This window comes from Microcebus murinus, chromosome 13 (assembly GCF_040939455.1).
Source record: "Microcebus murinus isolate Inina chromosome 13, M.murinus_Inina_mat1.0, whole genome shotgun sequence".
In the NCBI taxonomy this organism is placed as follows: Eukaryota; Metazoa; Chordata; class Mammalia; order Primates; family Cheirogaleidae; genus Microcebus; species Microcebus murinus.
This window is the reverse complement of record NC_134116.1, coordinates 64,030,302-64,051,983: the sequence shown is the minus strand read 5'-3', so window position 1 is coordinate 64,051,983 and position 21,682 is coordinate 64,030,302. Positions and strand designations below refer to the sequence as shown.

The window sequence follows — 21,682 nt, the reverse complement described above, 5'->3', positions numbered from 1 at the left end:
ATATTTCAAACATCACAGAAATATGATGTAAAAAATCAAAAACTCTAGCCGGGCGCGGTGGCTCACGCCTGTAATCCTAGCTCTTGGGAGGCTGAGGCGGGCGGATTGCTCAAGGTCAGGAGTTCAAAACCAGCCTGAGCAAGAGCGAGACCCCGTCTCTACTATAAATACAAAGAAATTAATTGGCCAACTGATATATATATATAAAAAAAAAAATTAGCCGGGCATGGTGGCGCATGCCTGTAGTCCCAGCTACTTGGGAGGCTGAGGCAGAAGGATCGCTCGAGCCCAGGAGTTTGAGGTTGCTGTGAGCTAGGCTGACGCCACGGCACTCACTCTAGCCTGGGCAACAAAGCGAGACTCTGTCTCAAAAAAAAAAAAAATAAAAAAAAAAAAAAAAAAAAAAAAAAAAAATCAAAAACTCCCATGACCCAAGCACCAGAGATGACAACCATTGCCAGTTTAGTATATATTATTGCCTTTGAATTTTTTTATACATATAAAAATAAACACATTCTAAAAACAAAATGGAATAATACTAAAGATAGTAATTTTAACTTTCTTCTACTTTTCCTATCTTGAATATCATTACATGAGTGTATGTTTAGATCTACTATAGTATTATTTATAACAATACTGTATCCCATTATATTAATACATAATTTATTTTACCAACATCCTGTTGATGAATATTTGGGTTACTTTTATTTTTCTTAACATTTTTCTTATTAACAATGATGCAATTAGTCAATGAAAAAAGACTATTATACATAAACATATATACCAGTTCATAGCAGCACCCTAAACAGCTATTTAAGTGGTATAACCTTGGCTATGGTTCCAAATCCCTCATCTCCCTAGATTCTTGTCTATTTTCCCAACTCTGGTACCATCGGATTTCTGTGAGCTACCTTACATCCATCCAATAAATTCCTTCTAAATAACAAAATCTGTATTTATTATTTGTGATCAAGAATTCCAATGGGAAATTGTGTGTGTGTGTGTGTGCGTGTGTGTGTTACAAAGTAGAAACCAAAACTACTAGTGTGAATTTTGATAATAAAACAGAAAATTCTGAAAATATTTCCTGTTTTTAATAAGGATCCTGGGATTGAGCCCAACTCCTCAATGTGGGAGGGGTATGTGTGAGGGGAACTTACCCACCCTCAGTCCAGTGAAAGGCACATTACAGCATCTCAAATGGCCTCTGTATCTGACACTGAAAGTCGACAGAGCATTCGAAGATAAAATACATGATGATCATACTGTGATTCTCAGTGGGTGGTGTAGGGTGCAAAAAAGAGAAATAGCTTTGGAAGAACATTATGTCTCATTTCTTTATAAAGCTCAAGAATAAAATTATAAACATGCCCTAGGTTTTTCTTTAATAATCTTTTTTCTAATAAGCAGACCTAAACATAAATAAATGTATAATGTACTTAAAAGTTTCAGTAGTGTGAGGGTGGGGTGGGTGCTGAAACAGTCATGGGACAGTTGGGCAGATCTAGCAATCTGCGCTCAGTACCTGGCGATCCTGCACACATGTGACCTCTCTACGACTCTACATTGTTATCTGTAAACAGGAATGATAACATCTCACTCTTAGGGTTGTGGCAAGGATTAAAGGTATGTAGAGCACCTTGCACAGGGCCTTGTACAATTGTACTTTATATTTTGAAATAATATTATTATTACAGGAAGTTTCATGACATAGTTAATGAATTATTTCACTAAAGGAACAGTAGTTGAGATATGATTCCATCTTAAATGTCCCAGACATTTCTGACTCCCTGAGTCAATTATACTTCCCCCCGCCCCACACAGAGTCACTCTGTCACTCAGGCTAGAGTGCCATGGCGTCAGCCTAGCTCACAGCAACCTCAGACTCCTAGGTTCAAGCAATCCTGCCTCAGCCTTCCGAATAGCTGGCACTACAGGCATGTGCCACCTTTCCCAGCTAATTTTTTCTATATTTTTAGTTGGCCAATTAATTTCTTTTTATTTTTAGTAGAGACGGGGTCTCACTCTTGCTCAGGCTGGTTTCGAACTCCTGACCTTGAGCAATCCACCTGCCTCAGCCTCTCAGAGTGCTAGATTACAGGCATGAGCCACCGCGTCTGGCTGAATTATTTACAGTTTTTTCATTATTTTTAAAAATATAAATATATTATCTCAATGTTTAGTACTCAATATTGAGCATTAAAACAGAATTTAAATAAGCAGCCCAATGCATCCGTGCACAGGTATATCTAGGAGATATTGTGGGATTAGTTCTAGATCACTGCGATAAAGCAAATATCACAATAAAGCAAGTCACACAAAGTTTTTGGTTTCCCAGTGCATATAAGATTTATGTTTATGCTACAGTCTATTCAGTGTGCAATAGTATTATGTCTTTTAAAAAAAACAATGTATGAGGTCAGGTGTGGTGCCTTCACCTGTAATTGTAGCATTCTCAGAGGCAGAAGTGGGAGGATTGCTTCAGTTCAGGAGTTCGAGACCAGCCTGAGCAAGAGCAAGAGCCTATCTATACCAAAAATAGAAAAAATTAGCCAGGCGTAGTAGCACATGCATGTGGTCCCAGCTACTTGGGAGGCTGAGGCAGGAAGATCACTTGAGCCCAGGAGTTTGAGGTTACAGTGAGCTATGAAGACACCACTATACTCTACCTGGGGTGACAATAGTGAGACTCTACCTGAAAAAAAAAAAAAAACCAAAAAACTTTATTGCTAAAAACATTGGAATGATCATCTGAGCCTTCAGCAAGCAATAATCTTTTTGCTGGTCAAGGGTCTTGCCTCAAGGCTGATGGCTGCTAGTTAGCAGTTATCAGGGTGATGGATACTAAAGACTATGGTGGGTATGGCAATTTCTTAAAATAAGACAACAATGGAGTTTGCCAAATTGATCGATTCTTCCTTTCACAAAAGACTTCTCTGTAGCATGTTTGATAGCATTTTACTCACAATAGAACTTCTTTCAAAATTAGAGAAAACATTCTCAAACTCTGTTGTTGCTTTATTAAGTTTATATATTCTAAATCTTTTGTTGTCATTTCAACAATGTTCACAGCATCTTCACCAGGAATAGATTCCAACTCAAGAAACCACTTTCTTTGCACATCCATAAGAAACAACTCATCCATTCAAGATTTGTCATGAGATTGCAGCAATTTAATCACATCTTCAGATTCCACATCTAATTCTAGTTCTCTTGCTATTTCCACCACATCTACAGTTACTTCCTCCACTGAAGTCTTGAACCCCTCAAAGTCACTCATGTGGGTAGGAATCTACTTCTTAAAAACTCTTGTTAATTCTGATATTTTGGCTTCCTTCCAAGAATCGTGAATATTCTTGATGGTGAATCCTTCCCAGAAGATTTTCAATTTACTTTGCCCAGATCCATCACAGGAATTACTATCTATGGTAGCTGTAGACTTATGAAATTTCTTAAATAATAAGCTTTGAAAATTGAAATTACTCCTTGATACATGGGTTACAAAATGGATGTTGTGTTAGCAGACATGAAAGCAACATTAATCGCCTTGTACATCTCCATTGTCAATGAGCAATAATATTTTGAAAGGAATCTTTCTTTTCTGAGCAGTAGGCCTCAACAGTGGGCTTAAAATATTCAGTAAACCATTCTGTAAATGCATGTGCTTCCACCCAAACGTTGTTGTTCCATTTATAGAGCACAGGCAGAGTGAGATTTAGCAGAATTCTTCAGGACCCTAAGATTTTCAGAATCGTAAATGAGCACTGGCTTCAACTTCAAGTCACCAGCTGCATTAGCCCCTAACAAAAGAGTCAGCCTTTCCTTTGAAGTTGGAAGCCCGGCATTGACTTCTCCTCTCTAGCTATGAAAGTCCTAGATGGCATCTTCTTCCAACAGAAAGCATTTCATCTACATTGAAAATCTGTTGTGTAGTGCAGCCACCTTCATCAGTGAACTTAGCTAGATCTTCTGGATAACTTGCAACACATTCTCCTTTAGCCTTTGCTGCTTCACCTTGCACTGTTACGTTCTGGAGATAGCTTCTTTCCTTCAAACTCATGAAACAACCTCTGCTAGCTTTGAACTTCTCTTCTGTACCCTCATCAACCTCTCAGTACTCACAGAACTGAAGAGAGTTAGGGCCTTGAATTAGGCTTTGGTTTAAGGCAATGTTGTTGATTAAGTTCTCAGTCTTACACGGCATGGTTTGTGGCACCCCAAAACAATTATAATAGTAACAACAATCACTGATTATAGATCACCATAACTGATATCATTATAATACAGGTTACAATATTGCAAGAATTACCAAAATGGGGAACACAGAGACTAGGAGAGCACATATTACTGGAAAAAAATGGTGTTGACAGACTTGCTTAACACAGGGTTGCCACAAACCTTCAGTTTGTAAAAAACACACAATATCTGCAACACACAATAAAGTAAAATACAATAGAATAGGTATGCCTATAATTGTTCTCTTTCTCCATGTAGTTCTATGACACTAAGGGACAGATATATAACTAGGAATTTCAACTAAATACTCCCTGACATCAAAATAGAGTACAAATTACAATATGGCATCTGTCCATTACCTGTTGCTCTGCTTGATTCTCACTTTATCAAGCTAATTCAATGTTAATTTACAAATGTTTTCAGGACTTGCCAGCACTTTCTGATTCACTGTCTCCCAACTTTTCATCTGCCTATTGTTTCATTCATTTATTCATCAAATAAATAATCTGAGTAAGTACTAAGCATAGGCACCTTGCTAAGTACTAGGGGTAGAGCCACAAATAAGAAAAAAACAATCCCTATTCTTTGGCGCTTATTATTAAGTGGAAAAAGCAAACATTTGAGGGGCAATGGGATTATATAACAGGGAGAAATAAAACACAGTACATTGCCTCTTAATATCCTTTAAAAATTTTTCATATTTTACATGTACCTATTTACTGTAATAAGATTAATAATGTTCTAAACTTTCACAGGGTCATTATCCTTTAATTTTGAGACCTAGATTTTGAGGGGAATCAAAACCCACGCTCTCAAATTATGTAGTTCCAGCCCCCATATGTCCTGCAAATTAAGGTAGAACTCTCCTGCTTGCCCCAGTTCTCTTCAGACCATGGCCAGCCCCACTCCACTCCCAGACTGAACACCTCCCCCATCTCCCCCAATCTTGAGACTGCCTTTCTCACTCTCTGAGTGACTGTGCTGGTCACTGCATATGCACCCATCCCAATCACATTATTTACCCCACTGCTCAATTGAGAAATGAGCCAACTGGCCCTCAAAACCATCGACTATACAAACACAAGACACTTAAGCTCCTAGGCTTGACTGATAACTAATCCACTGTATGATTCAAAAGTTATCGCCCCAGTCTGGATGCCATTTGTCCTATCTGTAAAATGAAGAAGTAAAACAGAGCACCATGTATTGAAAGGAGACAAGCCATATATCATGGGCTCTATGCTGTTCATCACTGTTTTATAACCATTCTGAGTCTTTAACTCCTAGTATCCATCGTGGCCAAAGATAAAGTGCTTAAGGAACAAAAGTAAAGGAGACTCCTGAAAATGGTGCTTTCTCGGGATGAGGTGGTAGTAGTCATTTTTCCATAAAGTCTACCTTAGAGTTTTAAGAACATCATATTTCAGCAAAGCAAGCACTGGGGACAGGAGAACATGCCATGTTAGTCCAATAGATTGTCACTAAATGAATGCCTCCGAGGCACTGAAAACTGTTGAGGCCACATACATCACCTGTCCTCAGCGTTCATGCCGACAACACGCCAGGCAGCACACAAATGTTAATGGACTGACACTGGCTCTGTTGTACTTTTCCACTTTCAAGAGTGAGTAAACAGAATAAACAACAAATAGCAGGCTCTTTTGTTTGGTTTTGTTTTTAGTAGAACAAGAAAAGGAGAGAGGCCGGGCGCGGTGGCTCACGCCTGTAATCCTAGCTCTCTGGGAGGCCGAGGCGGGCAGATTGCTCGAGGTCAGGAGTTCGAAACCAGCCTGAGCAAGAGCGAGACCCCGTCTCTACTATAAATAGAAAGGAGCTAATTGGCCAACTAATATATATAGAAAAAATTAGCCGGGCATGGTGGCTCATGCCTGTAGTCCCAGCTACTCGGGAGGCTGAGACAGAAGGATCGTTTGAGCCCAGGAGTTTGAGGTTGCTGTGAGCTAGGCTGACGCCACGGCACTCACTCTAGCCTGGGCAACAAAGCGAGACTCTGTCTCAAAAAAAAAAAAGAAAAGGAGAGATATGCCCTGCAGACTTGGATAAGAAACATTGCTTCTGAAATCAATTCTCTATAAAGCCAGAACAGGCAGCTGAAAAAGACAAAAAAGGACTTGGACAGAAAGAGAGCTGGCCAGGGTAACAGACCAAAAACATACACATACATGCACATATACATACACACATGCCCCAAATGCAGACTGATAATCCAAATCTGCATAGAGCAGAAATGATGCTATAGATAATTGATTTGGGGTGATGTCAAGGTATAAAGTTAGTCCATATTTATTCATTCAAAAGATATTTACTGAACACCTATAATGTGCCAGACACTGAAGAAATACAAAATAAATAAAACTCAACAGGCTCAAAATATAGTGAGAAATACCAACACACCAAGAGTTTTTCCAGAAGGCTGGAAAAGGAAAAAGGGGGGAAAAAAAACTAACTAAAATGACAGGAAAAATACAGAATGTGTATAGATATACATCTTCATATCTATATAGGTATTTTACAGTGATATGAAGAAGATAGAGGGTTATCCATAAGAAACAGGTTTTACAACAATGGGGCAGGGAGTGAAGGAGGCCAACAGCAACAAAAGGAACTAAAAATGGAGCAGAAGCAATAACCAAAGATAAAACAGCTTAAGTAGAAAAAAGATCTAAACCTGATCATTTAAAAGATTTTACTAAGCAAGATTAATGATGAGACCCAAAAGTCAGTGTGTCCTGTGGCTTTTAAAAGAAACAAACATTCCTCTTTCAAAGCACATTCCAACAAAGTGACCTTAAACAAACAAAGCAAGCATAAAAATCAGGTTGTCTCTGGGCTTCCATAAAACTAAATGCCATAAGACCACAGAGTAAATCTACCAAGTTCGGAGAAGAAAAGTCTATAAGCTCATAATTAAACCTCTAGCCAATATATCATTTATGTGTGAACAGATTGTGTACACTTACTAAAAATTTAACAAAAAAGATGAGATGGATGCAAGCCCACAAAGAATTCAACGAAATTAATGCTAAAAAAAAAAAAACAAAAACAGAAATAGTTCTTGAAAGGGAGCCTTTATATCGTTGGCACAACATGTGAGAGGGTAAGAATCTACAATTATAATTCAATTCATATGGGAATAAAATAAATAAGAACTCAACTAAAGAAGTTAAAAAGGGAACCTCCCCCCAAATCTCCAAGAGATGGGTGGAAATAATGATGATAGAAGTAGAAATAATTGAATCAGAGAAGTAAAAGAAGACGATCTATGGTAACTGGTAACATAGCTATTTGTCCTACTTCCCAAGTGGGAAAATATGAACCAGGTGTGGCCCGATTATTCCACTGCCCTGGCTACAACAATGGGCTCATCAATGGATTGTGACACAAGCTAATTAAAATAAAAAAGATAAAAGATGAGTGTTGGTGAGTATGTAGAGAAAAGGGAACTCTTGTACATGGTTGGTGGGAAGGTAAATTAGTATAGCCACTATGGAAATTGGTATGGAGATTCTGCATAAAACTAGAATCACCACATGATCCAGTAATCTCACTTACTGGTATATTAAAAAAAAAAACAACCTGAAATCAGTATGTTAGAGGAATATCTGTATTCCTACGTTTATTGCAGCATCATTCACCATAGCCATGATACGGGCAACCTAAGTGCGCATCAATAGGTGAATGGATTAAAAAATGTGGTATACATACACAATGGAATACTATTCAGCCCTAAAAAGGGGGAGTCTAGTTATGTGTGACAACATGGATAAATCTGGAGCACATTATTCTTAGTGACATAAGCTGGCACAGAAAGACGAATACCACACGATCTCACTTGTATGTGGAATCTAAAACAGTTGGAATTCATAGAAGTAGAGAGGAGAATGATGGTTACCAGAGTTTGGGAGTTTGGGAATGGACAGTTGTTGATCAAAGGGTACAAAGTTTCAGACAGACAGGAGGAATAGGTCTTGAGTTCTATTATTGCACATTTCAAAATAACTGAAAATTTCAAATGTCTCACCAGAAAATATTATAGGTAAGCAAGGTGCCAGCTATGTTAATTAGCTTGATTTAATCATCCCACATTGTACACATATTATCAAGACATCCCATTATATCCCATAAATGTATACAGTTATGATTTATAAAAAAAAATAACGAAAAATCCTTCAACAGGACTTCCCTCATTGGTATTTTAACTTAAATAAGAAACTTCATTTATAAAATATAAAATTATTTAAATATTTAAGTAATAATTTAAATAAAATATTTAAAGAAGAAATAGGGAACAATGTAACAAGTTCCAGTACATTTACCACCCAGCTTAAAAAATATAAAATGGGCTGGGTGCTGTGGCTCACACCTTTAATCCCAACAGCTTGAAAGGCTAAGGTGGAAGGATTGCTTGAGGCCAGGAGTTCCAGACCTGCATGGGCAACCTGGCAAGACCTGTTTCTACAAAAAGTTAAAAAATTAGCCAGGCGTGATGGCACATGCCTACTATAGTCCCAGCTACTTGGGAGGCTGAGGCAGGAGGATCACTTAAGCCCAGGAGCTTGAAGTTGCAGTGAGCTATGATTGGGCCACTGCACTCCAGCCTGAATAATAGAGCAAGACCCTGTCTTGGATTAAAAAAAAAAGAAAGAAAGAAAAGAGAAAATAAAACAACTGAAGCAGCCTCCTCAGTACATCTCCATGTTCCCACTCACCTCTCTCATAGTGTCAGTGCTTTTAATTAACCTCAATTTATGAGATTTCTTTCTTTTGATACACATTTCTCCCATCCAAGTACTAACCAGGCCCGACCCTGCTTAGCTTCCGCAGACGAGATCGGGTGTGTTCAGGGTGGTATGGCCGTAGACTCTTTTGATACACATTTCTCTAGTTTCTTCATCTTACCTGCTGTATAACATCCCAGTATATGATTATTCCACAATTTATTTACCAATTCTCCAAGTTCTAATTGTTTTCAATTGTTTACTATTACAAATATTATTGTAACAGATTCTTTTGCATGTCTACTTGTACATTTGTATGACAGTTTCTCTAGGGTGGTGGTTTCAGTTATTTTTTATAGTGACTGGTAGTAAGAAATGCATTTTATAGTGTGACCCAGTACAAAGGAATGTACAAATGATTACATAATTGTTTCATGAAACAATAGCCACCCTCTGGGTAGTTTCCATTCTATTCTATCTGTTTCACCCTATATGATTTTTTTAAAAAGTGTTGATCATTCTCCCTTAAACTGATTGCACCATCTGCTAATGAGTTACAACCTAAAGTTTAAAAAAAAACATTTATTTTATTTAAAAGAGATCAAAATTACTTTCCCAACTTGTTATACCAATTTATACTTTCACTGCAATAGTTTGGGTCCCAGTAATCCTCTATTCTTCCCAACAGTTGGACTTTCAGAATTTAAATATTTTGTCAATAAGACATGTGTAAAAGGTTCTCCCATTATTGTTTCAATTTGTATTTCTCAAATTACTAACAAAATGAGCACTTTCTCATACAGACTTACTGGCTTTTTACTTTCTTTTTCTATAAATTTCCTATTTCTATACTTTGCCTACTTCTTTTAGGTGGCTGAATAAAGCCATACCACCTGCCAATACCAACTAATATCATCCCTTGCTCATAAATACAAATCACAATCAAGCATCATGAGGCATTTGAGGCGAATCAAGAAAATGAAATAATATACAAATAAACAAATAGAGCAAACTGAGGGTGGTGGTATAAAAATTATAGTATTATCCCCAAAAGATATGCTATGTTATTACATCCATAAAATAAGACAGGCTACTATAGAAAAGAATTAAACAGTGAATTAGAAAACATTCTTGGAACTAAAAGCATGCATGACTAAATAAAAAATACAATTGAATAGCTGACTGATAGAAGGATACAGAATTGAAAAACAAATTAGCAATTTGAAGAACAAACCATTGAAATCTGGAATGAAGAGCAAAATACAAACAAAAGAACTGACTTGAGAAAAGTTAGAAATATCCAGGATAGAGCTGGAGAACATATCGACTGAATAGGAATTTTCTTTTTTTTTTTTTTTTGGAGGCAGTGTCTTGCTGTGCCGTCCAGGCTAGAGTGTAGTGGCATGATTATAGCTCACTGCAGCCTTGAACTCTTGGGCTCAAGTGACCTCCTTCCTCAGCCTCCCGAGTAGTTAGGACTACAGGCATGTGCCACCATGCCTGGCTAATTTTATGATTTTTTTTTTGTAAAGACGAGGTCTTGCTATGTTGCCCTGGCTGGTCTTGACCTCCTGAGCTCAGACGATCTTCCCCTCATGCCTCCCAAAGGGCTGGGATTACAGGAGCAACCCATCATGCCTGGCCTGAATAAGAATTCTTAATAAAAGAAAATTTCCTTGAGCTGAACATGTCTGCAGATTTAAGTAAACTAATGGTTATCATACATACAGAATGCAAAAGGGTTCCTTTCAAGATACATTCTGAAATTTCTGAATTCTAATACTAAAAGAGAAATTCTTCAAACTACTATAAAGGGGAGAAATCTAGGCCAGGTGCGTGGCTCACGCCTGTAATCCTACCGAGTTTCCCTGAAAATAAGACCTACCCATAATATAATCCCTAGCAGGATTTCTAAGCATTTGTGCAATATAAGCCCTACCCTGAAAATAAGACCTAGTGATAGGCATGGCTACACAGCGTATCTGCACAACCCACGCATTTTGTCACTGAGTGGTAAAGCAGACAAGCAGCCCTTCTCATCTGCCCCATGAGAGCTCTGTTGCTTGACATGAGAGATTGGGGCCAATGGTTCTAAAGGAAATAGAGTTCTAAGAAATTAAGGATGGAATTCGGGGTTTGGAGAGTTATGATGATGTTCCAGAAGAAGATGACTTAACTATATTTGAATAAATGTAGATTGTTTTATCGTACTTAAATAAAATAACACGTCCCCTGAAAATAAGCCCTAGGGTGTCTTCTTCAGGAAAAATAAATATAAGACCCTGTCTTATTTTCAAGGAAACATGGTAGCACTCTGGGAGGCCCAGGCGGGTGGATCGTTTGAGCTCAGGAGTTCGAGACCAGCCTGAGCAAGAGCGAGAAGGGTCTACTATCTCTACTAAAAATAGAAAGAAATTAATTGGCCAACTAAAAATATACAGAAAAAATTAGCCGGGCACAGTGGCACATGCCAGTAGTCCCAGCTACTTGGGAGGCTGAGGCAGGAGGATCGCTTGAGCCCAGGAGTTTGAGGTTGCTGTGAGCTAGACTGAGGCCATGGCACTCTAGGCCTGGCAACAGAGTGAGGCTCTGTCTCAAAAAAAAGGGGGAGGGGGGGCGGAATCTAGAGTAGCATCTAAGAACCAAACTGTAAGAGTGGAATGAGGATTTACAACTTGACACCAAATGCCAGAAGACAGTGAAACACTGTCTTCTTAGATTAATCTTCTTCAAAGATTAACCTTGAATTCAATAGTCAAACGATTATGCAGGTGTGAGGCAAAGTAAAATTACCTAAAAATGGACAAGGAGGAGCAGGAGGAAGAGGGAGGAAGAGAAAGGAAGAGGGAGGAGAAACAGGAAAATGAAGAATTGAAAAAGATAAGGAGTGAGCAAAGAAACCAACAAAATTTATAGTTAAGTCTAACTAAAGCCTGATAATGTGTCTGTGAAAAATTGCTTAAAAAGTATTCCTGAGGTATTCTGATAGAGGCAAAATGTTACAAAAATAACAACCTGGAAAAATACAACTAAAATTCTTTTATAGACTTTGTTCTGAGAAAAAATATAGAGATAATGATTAAATCATAGTAAAATTGAAATACATTTGTCATGTATTTAATCAAACTATTTTAAGTCTCCACATTTTCTAAAATCACATCATTCACAAATTAAGATAATTCTTTTGTATTGTTTGCTAAACATTTAATGGTGAATACTAGAATAACAGAAGTAGAATGCAGAACTTTTAACCAGCAGAAGAATGTAAAATTTTGTTCTTGAATTAAAAAACTAAATGTTATTAAACTCAATTATTCCTGAAGTCCATAGCTTGATTTCCAATCACAAGTCCAAAAAAAATTTTTTTGGTAACTAAATTTAGTCAATAATACCAAATAAGCAAGGATAACAAATTTTAAAAAGGCAGATTACTTGGAAGGAATGGAGATGAAAAGTGCTATGAAGTTCTATAAGTGAAATAGTGCACAAGAAAACAGATCAATGGAACAAAACCACCCAGATACAAATGTTAATATAAGTGACTTTCAAATTTCTGGATTTAAAATAAGTTCTCCAATATTAGAAGCGATGAAACAAATCTCAAAGAAAAAGAGCCGAAAATCAATATAAATCTGCCACAAATATAAAAATTTTGAATTTCTATAGATAAAATAAAAATTACATGCAAACAAGATAATTCTGTGATATGAATATGAAAGTCAGAGGATTATTATTATTTTTTGAGACAGAGTCTCACTGTATTGCTCAGGCTAGAGTGCCGTGGCATCAGCCTAGCTCACAGCAACCTCAAACTCCTTGGCTCAAGCGATCCTTCTGCCTCAGCCTCCCAAGTAGCTGGGACTACAGGCATGCACCACCATGCCCGGCTAATTTTTTCTATATATTTTTAGTTGGCCAATTAATTTCTTTCTATTTTTAGTAGAGACGGGGTCTCGCTCTTGCTCAGGCTGGTCTCAAAACTCCTGACCTTGAGTGATCATCCGGCCTCAGCCTCCCAGAGTGCTATGATTACAGGCATGAGCCATCACATGTGGTAGGGATTAATATTATTATTAAAAATTTCTCTTTAAGAGATGAATAAGAAAACCATTAAGGAAATGTTATATAGATAATTTAATACTACAAAGGACAAAATATAGTTAATAAACACATAGTAAATGTTTCACCACTCTCTACAATAAAAAAAAAAATGCAAACTCAAAGTGAAACTATTTTGCCCATTATATAACACAGTTTTTTGTTGTTGTTTTGACAAAACTCAATTCTATTGATGGTGTGGTATAACAGGCTCTTATTTCTTACTGGTAGGAATATAAATTGAATGATAAATTGGCAATATGTATCTAGAACTTAGAATGTTCACAAACTCTGACTTAGTAGTAGTAATAATTCCACTTCTAGTAATCTGTCCTAAGAAATTAACTAAAGTAAGGAGTTACAATTATATGCAAAAATGTTTACCAAAGTGTTTATTATTATAGTGAAAAACTGAGAACAATCTAAATGTCTAACATGGGACTGATTAGCCAAATCTTGATACACTACTTGATGGAATATTAGTGTGTCATAGATTTTTTTACACTTTATTTTTATTTTTATTTATTTATTTATTTTGAGACAGAGTCTCTCTTTGTTGCCCAGGCTAGAGTGAGTGCCATGGCGTCAGCCTAGCTCACAGCAACCTCAAACTCCTGGGCTCAAGCAATCCTTCTGCCTCAGCCTCCCGAGTAGCTGGGACTACAGGCATGCACCACCATGCCCAGCTAATTTTATATATATATATATATATATATATATATATATATATATATACATATATATATATATTAGTTGGCCAATTAATTTCTTTCTATTTATAGTAGAGACGGGGTCTTGCTCTTGCTCAGGCTGGTTTTGAACTCCTGACCTCGAGCAGTCCGCCCGCCTCGGCCTCCCAGAGTGCTAGGATTACAGGCTTGAGCCACCACGTCCGGCCTACACTTTAAAAAATTAAAAATTTTTTTTTACATTTTATCATCTCTGAAATTTAGGTGTCTTACAGTTGATGGTACCTTACACAAAATGATAGGCTTTTTTTCCTTTCTTTCTTATGGTACATAAAATAACCATATGCCTTATAACCAATGGCTTCTTAGATGTGATGAAATATGGTATGTAGCTATGAAAATGTGAAATAGAATGGAAACTTTAACGTCAAAAACAGCATCCCATATTATAGAACATAACTACAACTATCTAAAGCAAACAAAACACAAACACACAAACCTATGCATACAAAAGATATTTTTAAAAAGTCATTAGTGATTGTCTCTAGGTAGTAATAGTTCTCTTATGGATGTTTAATTTTCTTCTTCCTTCAAATGTTCTGTTTTTTGCAAAGTTTGTATAATAGATCCTATGCAAATGCTTTTATAATGGAAATAATGTCTCGTAAGTGATATTTTAAATGCATAAACAAATAACCCTCTTTTAAAAGTTCAAACTGTGGAATATCTGATCCTCATGTCTTTTCAAAGCATTAGTCAAGTATGATTTCTTTGGCTATGAAGTTTCATAAAAAGCAGTACTTGGCTCAGATTCTGAACAGAAAGCCAAAAAAGATCGTTCAACTCTGCTCCCAGGGGACTCAGGCCCTGTAGAGTTTTGTAGTAGATTTTGGTAGCATTCCCTTTCCTAATACACAGTAAAACATTTCATATTCTTGACTTTTGTCAAAGCGCTGTTGAAGATGACCCAAAGTCAATCACTCAAGTGAGTCATCTGAATATGTTCATTAAATGACATCAATGGAAAGGAGTGTTGAGGGGGAGTTGGGGGAGGAGGCCATTTGGGGTATTAAATGCCCTTGTTGTTACCCAACTTAAAATATTTCAAAGGAATAAATGTCTATCTATAGGTGGCTAATGAATATTTTCAGGCCTTTATATCTAACATCTAACTGTGCTGTTCAATAATATTTCTAATTTCAAAAGTTTCCCAAGAAAATTTAAGGGAGTGGGAAATTTCAAGATTTCCATAAACATCCAAAGATTTTTATAAACCATAAAAAGTATAACCAAACTATCAACTCACTGTAAGAAAGTCAACTCAAAAATGAACATTTCCAAAATTCTTTTTTAGCGATTGTTAATTTAAACTTAAGGCATAGTCATCTTCTCTTAAACTAAAAAAAAAAAAAAAATTAAAATTAAAATAAACCTACCACCACATTAAAAATTTTCAGAAAAGTTCAAGGGTTACCATTCTTTTATTTGTATTTCAAATAGGCTACACATATAGAAATGAATGCAATCAAAAGTGCATCCATTGCAAATAACTGAGCCTATAAAATTCATTTTTAACTCAATAGGATGGAGGTTACATGAGTGTGTATGTGTATGTATATATATTTAAACACTAATTGAACTGTTCTTCCAAATGGGTGCATTTAATTATATATAAATTTTAAAATAAAAAGTATACCTGAAAATTCAACTGTACTTGCTGTATACAAGTATCCTCCACTTCCCATATCCTTCAGCAAAATCATAATTTAGAATTATCTTCACAGAGATGATAAATTTCAAAGCATATAAGTACTTATGTACAAATCAATTATAAATCATATTATATATGTAAAAAGTATTTCCAATCGAAATCTTTTTTTTTTTTTTTTTTTTTTTGAGACAGAGCCTCGCTTTGTTGCCCAGGCTAGAGTGAGTGCCATGGCATCAGCCTAGCTCACAGCAACCTCAAACTCCTGGGCTCAAGCAATCCTGCTGCCTCAGCCTCCCAAGTGGCTGGAACTACAGGCATGTGCTACCATGCCCGGCTAATTTTTTTGTGTGTGTATATATATATTAGTTGGCCAATTAATTTCTTTCTACTTATAGTAGAGACAGGGTCTCGCTCTTGCTCAGGCTGGTTTCAAACTCCTGACCTTGAGCAATCCGCGTGCCTCAGCCTCCCAGAGAGCTAGGATTACAGGCGTGAGCCACCGCACCTGGACGAAAATCTATTCTTCATTTGTCCATTTTTAAGTATACATCCTCAGTGTAATCAGAATGCATCACAACTGAATGTATACATGAAAACCTATAGACATGAGTGAAGATCAGTAGACAATAAAGTATAAATAATGATTTTCTCTGATAATCATTTTGTCAGTTCGAAATGACTAAGAATGTCTGTTTTTTTTTTTTTTTTTTTTGAGACAGAGTCTCGCTTTGTTGCCCAGGCTAGAGTGAGTGCCTTGGCGTCAGCCTAGCTCACAGCAACCTCAAACTCCTGGGCTCAAGCGATCCTTCTGCCTCAGCCTCCCGAGTAGCTGGGACTACAGGCATGCGCCACCATGCCCGGCTAATTTTTTCTATATATGTTAGTTGGCCAATTAATTTTATTTCTATTTATAGTAGAGACGGGGTCTCGCTCTTGCTCAGGGTGGTTTCGAACTCCTGACCTGAAGCAATCCGCCCGCCTCGGCCTCCCAGAGTGCTAGGATTACAGAATGTCTGTTTTTATAAGTTTTATTTTATTAGCAGAGTTTGAGGGAGACACATTTTCTAAAAATGGGCAATTTATACAGAAATGGAAAACTTGTGAGAAGCTTTTTATGAGTCCTCATTCATCTGGAAGCCTTGATGAGGCTTACATCAGAATAAAAACTCTTATAAGAGAAACTCACATCCCTTGGAATTGCTCCTTAATTCTAATGTACTATAACAGTGAAATAAATTTTAAAATAGTATTAATACATGAAGTATGAAGACATACAGCTACTAATATATTTATAGTTATCTAAGGATCCTACTAGACTATGTTCTAGAAAAAAATCTAGTAACTTCATTCATTAGGTTCACAGTAATGTTTCTGTTGACAGCTTCAGTCATTTGCCAGAGCTAAATTTTTTCTATATTTATTAGCTATTAATAACTATCAAATAATGATAATTTTATATTAGAATTTCACAATCTCAATTTATAGCAGATATCTGAACCTAGGTCAGTATTCTCAAAAACTGGAAACTATAATCAAAGCATCAGATCTCACTGAAATTCACAAATGGTTATTTTTTACAACAGAATTATCAAGGGAAACTCATAATTCATTTTCTATAATCTTTCTTGTAAGCACATACATATTACACATAACATCAAATTTTAGTTAGATATTGTTATGGGCATTAAGACAGGTTCATAGGTACAGTGCAAAATATATGTCATAGCTTCAGTAAGCCCTCTGCCTGTCTATGAATTGTCAACCTATAAAAACATTAACGTGGGAGAATAGAGATCAAAGTGATGCAGCTAAAGTTATCTCTTATCCTATAAATATCCATGGTTGATTCAGTTTTTTTGGCAGGGTAATTTAATATAATCTTTCTTCCTTCCAAAGTTGGAAGAGATTAGATGAGTTTCTGCTAGAAATTTAGAATATTTAGAACATAAGTCACAAAACTGGAAAGTACATCATCTCATTTATAAGCAGTAAAGATTTCTATTTAAACCAATCACTTTAATTACCAATGGAATATTAAGTATGACTATAATTAATAGACATGCTATTACAGCTTTAATAGATTGTTTTCTCTATTAAGGAGATATAAGGTAAATATTATCTTTAAGCCACATTATAAATACATACATATATATATATGCACACATAAACATACGTATCTCAGAAATGGAAAACTGTGCCAATCCACCTTAATGCATTCAATAAATAGTTATTAACAACCTATCATGATATGTCATTTAGGACTACTCAAAATCATTACTTTTTCTGTATGCTTTAAAATAGAATGAAGAAAGTTATTTCTTGATCAAATGGAAAAGTTTCTCTTCCACTAAAAATCATCCAAGATAAGTGCAACCTGTGTCTATTGTATTATTTATTTCATTACCATGTTCACTGCATTACTAATTTTAAAGTTTTATATACTGGCCCTTTAGAGAAACTTTCAGAGCCAGTTATAACTTAATTTGGATAGATATAAGTTAAATTTTTCCAATAGGCTACATTTCTTCATGAGTCCTAGTAAACATTTGCAAATGTACAATCCTCCAAGTTGACACCTAACTTCAGAATGTTCCATGTAGTCAAGACACCTAATTGGTAAACTGCCTCTCATCACCATCCCTACTCATTCAGAGTATTAACTTAGTTCCAGAGTCTTCTTTTTCTCTTAAAAGTTAGATCTAATCTGCCCCACTTTTGCTTTGTTCACAACTCTCAATTCATGTCAGGCCATCTCTTTCTCACAATGAAAAATGTGTGTACCCCCAAACCCCTTTCCCTTTTTAGACACCTTGGGAAATTTACTCAGTTACATTTTTGTGAACCAAAGAAATAGTTTAGTCTCATGTAATAACTATTTACCTACTATGTGCCATGCACTGTGCTAGACCTCAGGATTGGCTGATAACTACAAAAGCCACAGCCGGAAATATTCCTATAGCAAGCCAAAAAGAAATAATTGATTTCAACAGTTAGATCTCATAAACAGTGCAAGCAATCTTGAAAACTCATGAAAGTACTAGAACCTATTCATAAGCATTCTTCTAAATACCTATCCACCTCTTATTAAGCCTGCTATTCTTTAAGCATTAATATCTAGGATAAATAAAAGTAATATTTTATTCAACATAATGGTTTTATATTTAGTTTCATCACTGCAATTGATTTTCTAATATTTTCAAGGTGGCAATGGTTTTTCTATAGTATGAGTAAAATATATTCTTAGGCTATAATATAAGCCCAACAGCCACTTGATAAATTGTTGCCCAGTGAAGGTGGGTTCTAAATTCCCAACAATCCACTCACAAGTAAATTTCTGAAATATAAAACATTTATAAATCGATGATGACTCATTCTTTTTTTCTACATTTACATTCTTACAGGCATAAGAAACAGTGCCATCACTAAGGTAACACCAGTGAGTGGCTAGTTTAAAATAAAAAATTGTTCTGAAGATTGTGAAGCTGTATGCAAATTTCCCATCAATCTATTAACAAGAAGGACTGAGTGTGTAAAATTATGTAAAGAATTAAAAGTTGGTTTGTAATACTATCTCTATGATGTTTACTTTTGACCTTAGGTGCAAGATAGTCATCCAGAAAAGGTTTCCACAGAACAGCTGAATTGTTTCTTATACAGAGGTCAATGGGCTAAAAAAAAATAAAAACCCACAAAACTCCACAAAACAAAACCTGTTCTACAGGCTTCTGTACACATGGAGGAAATATTAGAGAAAGTACAGCCATTTTATGTCTACAGAACAAACCCTTTTAATGTGTTTACTGACACTCTGCAGAAGTTTTTATTTCAGTTAAGTTGTTCTGCCGTAAATGACTCACTTAAATCAATAACTAAGGACATATAGATTTCTTGAGGTTAGAAGAGGGCAGAAACTGCGGAGAGTGGTGCATCTTTATACAATGATTCAATTTAGCAGCTAACAATATATACTTCTTCCTCCTACACAAGAATCATCACATGCCTTCCATCCATGACTTTAAAAAGTTATAATTAGCATACAATTCTTATTTTAGGCATATACAAATGAAGATTTTATTGGAATGTGAATAGATATTTTAAAAGTTGGGGTTTTTTTCTCTGCTGTATTGCTTATACACACACACACACACACACACACACACATCTGGTTATAATAGTTCTCCAACAGATTAAGATTATATGAGAGCCTAGTATCAGCTACAAGAACAAAATAACTGCTTTACTCCTTAACTTAGAAATCCATGTGCATTCATTTTATATCAAATGACACATTTGATGGGTAAATTGTCTCATTTTTATTTCCATTACAGAACTTTGGAAAAATTAGGTGTCACTTATTGGCTCTAACAGAAGCAGTAAATATTTAAACTATATATTCTTTTAATTAGTGGTACCAATGTTTTTATTTGAATTATGAAGGAATGCTGTAATTTATAATAATTTATGATATCAAACATCACAATGATAATTTTAAATTTACCAATAATAGACAGAAAGTAATAACTTTTGAATTTTCATGCAGTTGAAAGAGAAACACGAAGTGATACACTGTACTGCCACTATTTTATTTTTGGAAACTCTTTGTAAATAAAAACCCATTTCCAAAATAAGATATTCCATGGACACAGAATAGTTGGTAATGGTTCAAGTGCCTTAGGCAACAGAGAAGTATTGTTTTGTAGTTGTTGTTTTTTTAAACATCTCCTAGTAACAGCAGCTCATCATGCACAGAGAAACAAGGTAACAACAGCATGGTTTAAAGTGACTATATACGCATTAACTGTAGAACCTCAATTAAAACTAAAGTTTGCCATATTAATTTCATTTCTACGAACTAGTATAGATAAGCCTTGTTAATACTTACCAAATATTATAGAAATGCCCAGGCTTGTCTAAGCAACAAAAAGTAGACACATGGTGAGGTGCTGAAGACAGCTCTTTCTTGAGCTCAAAGCACTTTAGATGAAGAAGCCTTTATCTTCCATTTAATGGAGGTTGCCTCCTATTACCAAAGCGTGGCAGAGAAAAGAGTTTCCACAATTAGGTCTTGACTTTCTGTCCCTCTCTTTGAAGAGTAACAGTTACTACCGGAAAACCTTAGCAGAAAATGATCACTTGAACACTCACATCGAGCAGCTGTAAATTTCCACTCTCTTTGCTTGCTCTCAAATTCCAAGCCTTGCTTGTCTCTTAATCTGTCACAGGCAGTTCTGTTTCTGGTCAAACCAGCTTGCTTCAGCGTCCTCCTCTCCCTAACACTCGCTTTTAGATGCGTACCACAGTCAGCTCCGTCTTTTTCTTCCTCCCTCCCCAATCGTGTAACGTCACAAGAATGCGTGTAAAGCTGAGGCAAAATTAATTCTTGGGCCAAAAAAAAACCTAGGGATAAACAAAATATTTTCTCATGACTTGTTTTCTCCCTTAAGTCTTATACTTGTTCATGCATGGGGCTTTGTCAACCGAACTGGCTTGATCACCTTGTTTAAAAATGTAAATAAAGGTTCCTAACAAAGCCACATTGATAGTAATAATAACAAATTCATCTGCTAATATATTAGGTCCTTAGGGGGGATGCTATTCCCAATCGTAAGAAAAAAGTAGAGCAAGTAAATATAAAACTACTTGCATTATGAATTAAATCTTGAGATTTAAAAAGCAAGGAAGATTTTAGAGTATTCATAATTTAACAGCATAATTTTAAGAAAATTTAATCTATTTCTTAATATGGTATATTTTGAGACTCAGACCAACATTTGCATTGTAAAAGAGAAAATTATAAAAAACACAGAAAAATATTGACACCGAAAATATTAAACAGAGCAGTTTAATCACCTACGTGCAAACCAAATGTAATTATTTCATTTGGAAAGATTTTCTCCCCCCTAAGCATTATTGGTCAGGATACATAATACCTCTTTAATGAAAATTACAAAGGATAAAGGCTACAAAATACATTTTTAAAATTATCGTACACATATGATTATAGAATAAATATCTTAGAAGTATACAATTATCTGTGAGGTTTGAAGATGAGGAATTAGGTGGAAAGCTGAGTAGGATGGTAGCTGACAGGCTTAGATGGCATTTGTAGGATTCTTTGGAATTCGGAGGGAACGTACACAGCTTTGAATATATGCTGGCTCTGTATGAATGTTACTCAGAGCCTCCTTTCCAACTGTGTTTCAGTTCCT

General features: G+C 35.9%; 1 protein-coding gene across 6 annotated transcripts in view; it reads right to left on the bottom strand.

Moving 5' to 3' along the window:
* CAB39L (calcium binding protein 39 like) overlaps positions 1-21,682 on the bottom strand; it is a 111,462-nt gene that overhangs the window by 53,526 nt on the left and 36,254 nt on the right. For 2 of the 6 annotated variants that reach the window (XM_076009451.1, XM_076009452.1), the window contains exon 4: positions 20,356-20,870. The exons of 1 other annotated variant lie outside the window; for it this stretch is intronic. The gene's annotated coding sequence lies outside the window, so the exon portion shown is untranslated. The remainder of the gene's footprint in view (positions 1-20,355; positions 20,871-21,682) is intronic. 3 more of the 6 variants (XM_076009453.1, XM_076009455.1, XM_076009454.1) reach the window with 3 other exon arrangements.